The sequence below is a fragment of the Eumetopias jubatus genome, unplaced genomic scaffold (assembly GCF_037043125.1).
Source record: "Eumetopias jubatus isolate StellerSeaLion01/CBP00866 unplaced genomic scaffold, mEumJub1_p1.0 scaffold_14, whole genome shotgun sequence".
Classification (NCBI taxonomy): domain Eukaryota; kingdom Metazoa; phylum Chordata; class Mammalia; order Carnivora; family Otariidae; genus Eumetopias; species Eumetopias jubatus.
This window is the reverse complement of record NW_028274820.1, coordinates 75,401,680-75,411,636: the sequence shown is the minus strand read 5'-3', so window position 1 is coordinate 75,411,636 and position 9,957 is coordinate 75,401,680. Positions and strand designations below refer to the sequence as shown.

General features: G+C 40.6%; 1 pseudogene; it reads right to left on the bottom strand.

The window, feature by feature from the left end:
* Positions 1–6,773: 6,773 nt before the first annotated feature.
* LOC114210565 (centromere protein P pseudogene) lies at positions 6,774–7,635 on the bottom strand (annotated as a pseudogene).
* Positions 7,636–9,957: the final 2,322 nt, after the last annotated feature.

Below are 9,957 nucleotides of genomic sequence, written 5' to 3'. Positions count from 1 at the left end.
GCAAGTACTAGAATATTTAAGGTGGAATAGCATTTGTATTGATGAATGTGTTTTTTTTTTAACTTAACCTGATTGACTATTTATTTGAAAGGCACTTTTGTTCATTTTGCCTAGGTAGGAAAATATCTAAGATTTTCCACTGTAAAATTATTACAAATAATTTAACATTTTTTTTAAAAATTTTTATTTATTTATTTGGCAGAGACATACAGAGAGAGAGCAAGTAGGCAGAGAGGCAGGCAGAGGGAGAGGGAGAAGCAGGCTCCCCGCCGAGCAGGGAGCCCGATGCGGGGCTCGATCCCAGGACCCTGGGATCATGACCCAAGCCAAAGGCAGCTGCTTGACCGACTGAGCCACCCAGGCGCCCCAACATTTTTTTTTTCTTAACAAAGAGTAACAGAAGAATAGTGAAATAATATAAAATAAAGACAGAGAATCTGGAGACCCATGTTAATCCATGGTTTGGAATTTTCCCGGCAAGTAACCAAGTTATCATATAAAGACTGGGTTGGAAATTTGGGCTAGATCTTCTCTTTCACTCCTTACCAAACTCAGTGGTTGAAATTGAAAGCAGTTAAATGCCCAAAATGCAGCCAGAGAAAGAAGATTCTAGAAAAACAGGATCCATAAAAAAATCTATGATTTGGATTATCAATTTCTAAATCATCAAGAATTGGGTTCATTTAAATCCTATCAATCAGGAGCTTTAAAAGAATTAACTATGTAGTCTCCTAGCTTTTCTAAATCATTTTCAGTTCTGTTAAGTAAGATTTTACAGTTCATGTGATAGCATTTCAAAGGTTTTTAATTTTAATTTATATGAAAATTTTTTGAATGGTTTCTGGGTACTAGGTTTTTCAATTAGATAAGAAATTATTTAGCTACATAATCTTCCTTTTGTCTTTTGAAGAAAAATAAACATTATTGAAAGGACTTTGGCAGGTATTTTTATAGAGACATTAAATTTTTTTTCCAATTCTGTATTATAGGCCAGCTAGAAGTCAAGCTATTTCAGCTAATGAAATTTGCTTTGATCAGAGGGGGCCAATCATCCTTCAAAGCATTGTTGTGTTTTGAAATGCAAGCAAGTACCTAATAAATTAAGGGTGCTGCAGCAGCAACAGATCAAAATAGAGGTTGATGTTTCATTAGCTCACATTAATACCTGACAAAAAGAATGACTACAGATCAGTGTGGGGGAAGGCAGACTTTCTCCTACTCCTTTTTCCCTGCCCCTCTCCCACCTTTCTTCTGTCTCTGTCTTCTTTTCTCCATTCCTTCATCTATTTCCCACTTTTTGCCAAAGTGTTTTAGATTACAGAAGTAGTGACTTTAGGCCAAGTATTCCTTATCTTTCACTAGATATTTAGAATGCTAAATATTGCAGTGGGCACTTTAAAAAGAAATATTATAATAAATTTTTATGGTTACATGAAATCTTTTATAACCCACCTACCCCCAATATATATGTGTTTTCTCCTGAGGAAAGAGTCTTTAAGTAAACTTTTCAAAAGATACAGATTCCTCATGGAAAATTTCAGATATGGCTTTTATAATAAATCTATCTTCCCATTCAAAGTAGGGTCAGATGACCTTGGTGATTGGGGAAATTTCTATATTATGTAATAAGTAAGAATTTTCCGTGTTTCTTTTTTCTAATTGCTAGAAATACAGGTTACTTCACAATTCAGAGTAAATTATACCACTCCATTTTAGAATTATCCACCTCTGCCCCTGAGCTTGATTTAGCCAATTAATTAGCCATTGGGGGTATTCTTTTTTTCCCCCAACAACAACCAATTCTCCAATTCCCTAATGCCAGCTGGGTGTCCTGGAATTCAATTCAGTTTTTATATTATGTGAAGTTAATGCAGACCCCAAAACTTAAGGGCTCAGTCCCACAAGACTGCCCTTACTTCAGACACCAGCTGCAGATGAGGTCACCAGATAACCCACATTTCTGCCTGGTCAACTGCATAGTCAGAGGTTCTCACAATTCCCCCTCAGGTTCAGTAGTTTGCTAGAACTACTCATAGAACTCAGGAAAATGCTGTACTTACAAATACAGTTCTATTTCAAAGCTACAACTCAGGAACAGTCAAATGGAAGAGATGCCTAGGGCAAGGTATATGGAGCTCCCACACCCTCTTTGGGTGGTGCCACCCTTTCAGCACCTTGATGTGTACAACACTCAGGAAGCTCCCCAAAGCTCATTGTTCAAGAGTTTTTAAATGAAGTTTCATTTTGTAAACATGATTGATTAAACCATTGGCCATGTAGTTGTACTCAATCCCCAGACCCCAGTCCCTTCCCCAGAGGTTGAGTGGTGAGGCTGAGAGTTTCAACCCTCTAATCCTGGTTTGGACTTCCTCTAAGGGCCTCATGAGTCACCCTATTACCAACTCAGGTATGGTAGAAAGGGACTGGGCTATGAATAACAAAAGACACTCCTATCACTCAGGAAATTCCAGGGGTTTGGGGAGCTTTGCCGGGGAAACCAGGGGCAAACTCAAAATTATATGGTATGGTGTTTTTGTTTGTTTGTTTGTTTAATGCCACAGATACACATCCTGCTTGTCCTGGTGCTGTTTTTGGTCTTAGATTTTTTTTAAGGCCTGTTCCCTTAGCTGGCACCACTTGAGATCAGGTCCATGATTTATAAGAGGTAAGGTTAAACTGGCCCGAGATCTAAGGCCACAGAGGGGAGGGCAGTTGATACATGTACCTGTCTCATAGGATTGCCCTAATTATTAATGAGTTATACATGTGAATTGCTGAGAATAGTACCTGGTAGGTAGTGAAGGCTGTTGAACTGTTGGCTATTATTTTTTGTTATTAGCATCATCATTGTCCTTACTTCGCACATGAGAACACTGAAGCTCAGAAGTTAAGTGATTTATGACAGGCCCCTGTGGCCCTTCTGTACCTGAAGCCCAGGTATAAACTCTACTTCCTAGGTAAGAATTGGAAGTGGCTCTTTTAAGAGCTGAATTTCATTTGAGGGCCTCATTTTGGCCATATTCAAACAGCCACAGAAACTTACGCTGTATAGCATTTACTAGGCACCACATGCAGAGAGCTGTTCATAATGGGGTTTTATGGCTCCTCTTGGTGTGTGTGAGCCATCGAAGTAGCGTAATCACCATGTTTGGAGCTCTGTAGCGGAACAAGAATTTTCCCGCATTGCCTATTAGATTCTCATCGTAGAAACCAGTAACTTGGAATGTGGTGGAAATGAGTCTGTGATGATAGTAATTTAATGGGAAAGTTACACTGGAATCCAAGTTCCCTTTCAGCTGCCTTAAATTTTACCTTTATTGTCTCATTGCCTTTTGCATCTGAGCTTGGTAGTTATGGTCTCTGTAGTGAATTCAAAAAAGAGAGTTTAAAACAATAGGGGCTGAATTTTTCTTTTTTGTGTCTACATAAGACCATCATGCCATTATTACTTAGGCTCTGTTCTAGCAGTTTTCACCAACATGATCTTTCTGGCCATATTATTAATAATTTATTAATTAAAATTTGAATTGTGTGCTGATAGCAGATAGCAATTTGCACATAAGAATTTGAAGTTTGTACGCTTTGTTTCTTATTTTGTTGCTACTTCCCCTTATTAACTTCCAAAGCTTCAAAATATAGGAATTCAGGTTAAGAGAGACACTCATCTGCAACCTCTGATCTTGTGATTTTTAAACTTACTTTCAAGCTCATGGGAAGTACTGAAAAATGGGAGCTGCCTTAGAAACATTTTTGCCTGACTAGAAATGCTTTAAAGCTACCATTCTGCTTAAGAGGAAATGAAAAAGAGGTCTTCCTTATTAATGGGCTAAATGTCACATCTTAGCTGTGTTTAGCCCATAAACTTTTACCTGTTGCCTCAGTCCTTTGCCTAATTTCTTTAATGTACAGCAATACAGGAGCTGGAGTGATGCACCCAGTCTCCTGGCTGCCTTGATTCTGGCTCCTGACCTGTACAGATATGAATCGCTTCGAATGCCCCGCCCACCATCCCTACTCTTTCCCCTCTCTTTTTCCTTTCCCTGTCAGTCTGGGATATGTGGGCAGACATTTCAGTTTCACCTCAAATATTGACAAATGATAGTTTCGATTAGACAAAAAAGGCTATAGATCAACCACACAGACTAGCATCATAAAAACACAACTTACTGAAAATAAGGACAGTTGTAGCCTTTTTCTCAGATTACCTTCAACTGATTCTGTCTGTGGAAAAATCAGTAATGTTTTGTCTTTATTGGACTTCCGTTTGTAAATAATTGTCAAAAAATTATCTTGTGGGGCTACTTGGGTGGCTCAGTCTGTTAAGCGTCAGCCTTCGGCTCAGGTCATGATCCTCGGGTCCTAGATCGAGCCCTGGGTCAGGCTCCCTGTTCAGTGGGGAGTCTGTTTCTTCCTCTTCCTCTCCCTCCATCCCTCCCCCCTGCTCCATGATTTCTCTCTCTCAAATAAATAAAATCTTAAAAAAAATTATCTGGCATGCATGAAATAATGTGCTTAAATGTTTACTACTCATTGGGAGAAAGATGCTCTATAAATCAAATTAGTCACTACTACTACAGGTAACAAAATTCTCAAACTGAAAGTTGGTCTTTCACTGAGGCATTGTACTTCCAACGTCTCAAGAGACTGTTACTGAGCAGCCGTCACAGGCAGGGCCCAGAAGGATTACTGTGGGTGGTGGGACAGAGTGTGAAGCATGATTTCTGCTCTGAAGGACCTAGTTGGGGAGATAAGGAAAGCTTTAATTATAACACATAAATCAAACCAGAATTAATGTGAGGATGCCAAAAATGTCCTCAGTAGGCATGTGATTTACTGGAGGCAGGAAGAGACTGGGACAAGTTACAGGGAAGAAAAGGCAAAAGATATTAGGCAAAAGATATTGGAGATACCACAGGTTTCAAAAACTACAGCTTTCCTGTGTCTGCTAGTGTGCATGGTTGCAGGCTCCTCTGTCCATTATGAGCAAAAGGAAGTTTGTTGGACTGCTGTATAAGTTGAAATGGGTAGATTTTGTAAAATTTAATATGTGTTTTTATGATGCTAGTCTGTGTGATTGATCTAGGAGAAGTTGATGCTGCAGCTTGAGTCTAAAGGCAGTTTGCTGGCAGAATTCCCTCTTAGGGGGAGGTCAATCTTTTTTCTTAAGGCCTTCCGCTGACTGGACGAGGCACATCCATATTATGGAGGGTAATCAGCTTTACTCCATCTACTAATTTAAATATTAATGTCCTCTTAAAATACCTTAATAAAAACATCTAAAATAATGTTTGGCCCAATATTTGGTTACCATAGCCCTACCAAGTTGACCTATAAATTAACCATTATACATGGGCAAGATCCTCTTTGTAGATAGGCCAGGTTAGCCTGTCACCATTGAGAGCTGTGAAGAATCTGCCAATAAAGAATCAAAATCCTGTTTGGTCACATCTCAGTCATACACCCATCTCCCACTATAGCAGGGTGAGAAAAGGGAGGTTCTTATTCTTTGGTTTCCATAATGGGAGGGTGGTTAGTACCCTTATCAAGAGGTTTCACTTAAAGGGAGACCAAGTTGCTCAAGGAAAGGGAGGTATAATATTTTGGACAATTGAAGAACAAACTTCTACTTCTTTGTTTTGTAAGCCCATGTTTCAAAAGTTCTTTGTGTCAAACCTGTTTTTTCCTTGAATCCTCAGAGACCATAGATCTTGTTATTTATTTACTTGTTTATCATTTAACTCTCCCCCTCCACAGAATGTAAGTTTAATGAGGGGAGGGGTCTTGTTTCTTTTTTCCACCATTGCTATTTCCAGTACCTAGAACCACGCCTGACACATAAGTTGGTGTTCAGTATATATTTTTTCAATAAATAAATACATGAATAAATGTTTGACTATGGGCAGTAGATAGTTTATGCTATAGACTAAATGTATACCCCCCAAATTCATATGATGAAACCCAATCCCCAGTGTGAAGCTATTTGGAATTGGGGCCTTTGGGGAATCTAATTAGATCATTAGAGTGGAACTCTCAGGAGTGCGATTAGTGCCCTTATAAAAGAGACCCAGACTCCCTTGCTTCTTCCATCGTGAGAGGACACGATGAAAAGATGGCCGTCTGTGAACTGGGAAGTGGGCTCTCACCAGATACCAAATCTGTTGGGGCCTTGATCTTGGACTTCCCAGCCTCCAGAACTGTGAGAAATAATTTCTGTTGTTATAAGCTACCCAGTCTATGGTATTGCTGTACCACCCCAAATGAACTAAGATAGTTTATAAATAAATGTATAGTGGATCTTCAAACAGCACGGGTTTGAACTGTGCCAGTACACTTATACCTGTTTTTTTTTTTTATATAAATACAGTACATTACTCTAAATGAGTTTACCTTATGACTCTCTTAATAACATTTCCCTTTTTCTAGATTTATTGTAAAAATATAGTATATAATATATATACATACAAAATATATGTGAATTGACTATTTTTTTTTTTTTAAGTAATCTATGCCCCCAGTGTTGGGCTCGAACTCATGGCCCTGAGATCAAGAGTTGCACACTCCCCCAACCAAGCCCGCCAGGCGCCCCTAAGCACTGTATGTGCTGCTCATCTGGCATTTGGTATTCCAGTAGCTGTGTTTATTTTTCCATGTCCCGACAGTTTATATAGAATGTGCTGAAACTGCACAGACGTGTCCTAAAGGTGTTATTTCTCTGTGGAACACAGAAACTGTTTATGTGGAAGAAGATCACACACCTGCGTGTTTGCCCGGAACTAGTCATAGTCTGCTGTGCAGAGCGACTTTATCAGGTTCTCGTGGGCGGCTTCGATGCCCAGTGTGCCCAGCAGGGTTCGGAAGCTGAGAGGTGCGGTCTCCAGGACTCAGTTCCGGTCCAGCTCCAGGGCTTGCTGTGGCGCTTTGGGTAGAAGATCCTGCTTCGGCAAAACCTTCCCTTCTTCTGCCGTTTGCACCGTCCAAACGATGACCAGCTCGATCCCAGGCTGGCAGGCGCTCCGGACCGCCATGCAGCTGGAGGCGGCCCCCTCCGGGAGGTGCACGGCTGCTGGGTACTTCTCCTTGAAGTGTTCAAATGTGCACTTTTGATATTCACACCACTCCACAAAAAAGTGTAGGCCTCGAAAAAACATCAACAGATCTCTTCTTTCTTCTGCTCTAGACACAAATTCACTTAATTCTGAGTATTCAGTGGGCTCCATTATGTTGAGGTCAGTAATAACAAGATAAACTCTCCTTACTCTGGATTTCCAGAATCTGAAATTCAAGTTGAAATGTAATCATGTGGCAATTTCCTGATAATCTGTGTCTCTGTAGAACTTTCATTATACTCTTTTCTTTCTTCTCAGTGTTTGTAAGGTCCTCTGTTTTCATGGAGTAATTTCTTATACTGATGCCAGTAAGTGTGTTTAGAAAAAGAAGTTCTGATTCTAAATGTCCAAGATGACTTCTCAGATCTTTTGAAGAGGCCCATCCTTCAGAATCTGATTGATACATTTCTCAAAGTGATTTTTGCGCTCACCAACTGTCTCCCCCTGCCGCCCGCGGTTCCTCGCACGCCCGCCGCAGGGCAGCGATCTCAGCCTCCAAGGCGCGGACCTCTGCCCACTGGGCATCCATGGCGCCGCGCTAACGAGCAGCGGCCTCTCGACTATTCTTGTTATCGATAAGGTTTCCAGTCAACAGTAGGCTATTAGTAAGTTTTTTGGGAATCAAAAAATATACACAGATTTTTGGCTGCACGGAGTGTTGGTGTCCCTAACCCTGTATTGTTCAAGGGTTAACTGTATATGGTTACAAGTCTGTAAATACATGTATAGGTTTATATGTTCTGTTTAACTTTAACTGCTTGCTACTATGATAGAAAAATGATGAAAATAGGGCTATTAAAAATTTTATCCTTGTTTTAGTTCCACACAACCAAGAGATTTACTGGAAGTTTATTTTGTTTATTTTATTGTTTCATGGCCATAAATACACACACACACACACACACACCACAACACATATATGGTATATGACACACCGTACATGTTAAAGAAATATGAAAACCTCATATTTATGAGTCTTTGTCTTATACTTCATAGATTTCTCTAATATTTTCCACAATTTAGACAATTTCTCATTTCTTGTGCGCTATTATCTACATAATAGTGACTAGGGGACTATTTATTAAAAGTTCTGAACATAACCTAGACCTAGGAGAAACTGTTTTTGCCTCATAAGAAAATGAAAAGCATCAGTAAAATACTGATAAAGCTTTTTCCAGATGATCAGTGTTTTTCACTAAAGAATGTTTTTTATATTTTCCATGGCAGTGAATTCCACATCTAAATGTTCCACTGTTGCCAGTAAAGGTTTTCCTGGCCCAACACGAACAATACTTGGTTAACAATAACCTAGTGATGTGTATATTGAGTCCCTCAGCCAAAGATCATTATGTGAGAGACATGCATTTGGATGACTTGTGTGACGGAGTGCACTTTCCAGCAATTGACGCTGTTTGTCTAGGATGACCAAAAACCTTGCTTTTAAGGTATTTGATCTCTTAGCCTTCTTGAGGAATTTCTAGAATTATCTGTTTCTGCACAACAAGTCACACCAAGCCTCAGGAGGTGAAACAACTTTCTTATTCTGCTCCCGATTCTGTGGTCAGGAATTCAGCCAGGGCACAAGGAGGATGGAGTCTTTGTTCTTTCATGTTTGGGACCTCAGCTTGGAAGACTCAAACAGCTGAGGGTGACTGGAATGGTTGGGGTTGGAATCCTATAGAGGGTCCATGCAGGTACCTGGGTTGGGATGACAAGAGAGGTTGGGCTCAGCGCATGGACCCTGGGTTGGGATGACAGAGAGGCTGGGCTCAGCTGGGATTATGGACTACAGCACCTACCAGTGGCTTCTCTGTGCAGCATGTGAGAAGCATTGGCTTCTCACAGCATGGTGACTGGGTTCCCAGGGGGAGCACCCAAGAAAGAATGTTACACATTTTGAATCACAGACAGTTTTCTTTGAGGCACATAGCATCATGGAGTTAGACATGGGTTTGAATCTTTGCTATCTCACTAACTAGCTGAAAGAACTTAGGCGTGTTTTCTCCTTTCTAGTCTTCTTTCTTTGTTATAATGTTTCTGAGATTTAGTTTCTTTATCTGTGTAGGGAGCATCTAGCAAGGTGGGAGACAAACCTTTTTTCTTCCCCTGTGAGATGAATAGTTAACTATTTGGGAATAGAGTTGGTAATTTTGTAATTTTGCATAAGGAGCCCAGAAGACTTCTGGGAGGGGAGGGGCCAAGACTACTCATTGCCCCTTTAATTCCAGTCTTTCTGTGATTGAAGTCAGCAAACCTATCAGAGTGGACTGGGATTGCTTTGAGCAAGGCCCAAGGACAGGGATAGGTGATGCAACCCCTGAAATGAAATAATGGTGAGTGTAGAAAGAGAGGACCACCGGGCTGGTCACAATCACTGGTTGGGAGAAGTAAAGGAGAACTTGCTTTTGCTTTGGTGAGATTTCTGTGTGAACCCCTTGAAAGGGCTGCAAGGTCAGCTTGGGCTACTTTGGCATGGAGTGAGTCCCAATATCTGAACTTTGCACTAGGACAGAGGAGGGCAGATACCTTCTCTTCCTTGGCAGAGCTCAGGGATGTGGAGCACGGTGGTGGCAGAAATCAACCCTGGATGAAATAAGAATGATGTCCTCTAGTGGTAGAGGAGAAGCTCTTCAGGCTGCTCATTTATACCGTGACTTCCCAGTTTTGAGGCGAGCACTGGTGTACTTCAGAGCAATATGCTTCAGATATCAGTTATGAGATTCCTCAGCCTTAACATGTCTCTTTTGAGTTGTAGCTCCAGAGACATCAATAGGTCTGGGCCTTTGAATATTTTATATGTTGGCCCAAAACCTTGAACATATCAAGGAAGAGTATGGGGTAGGTGAAAAGT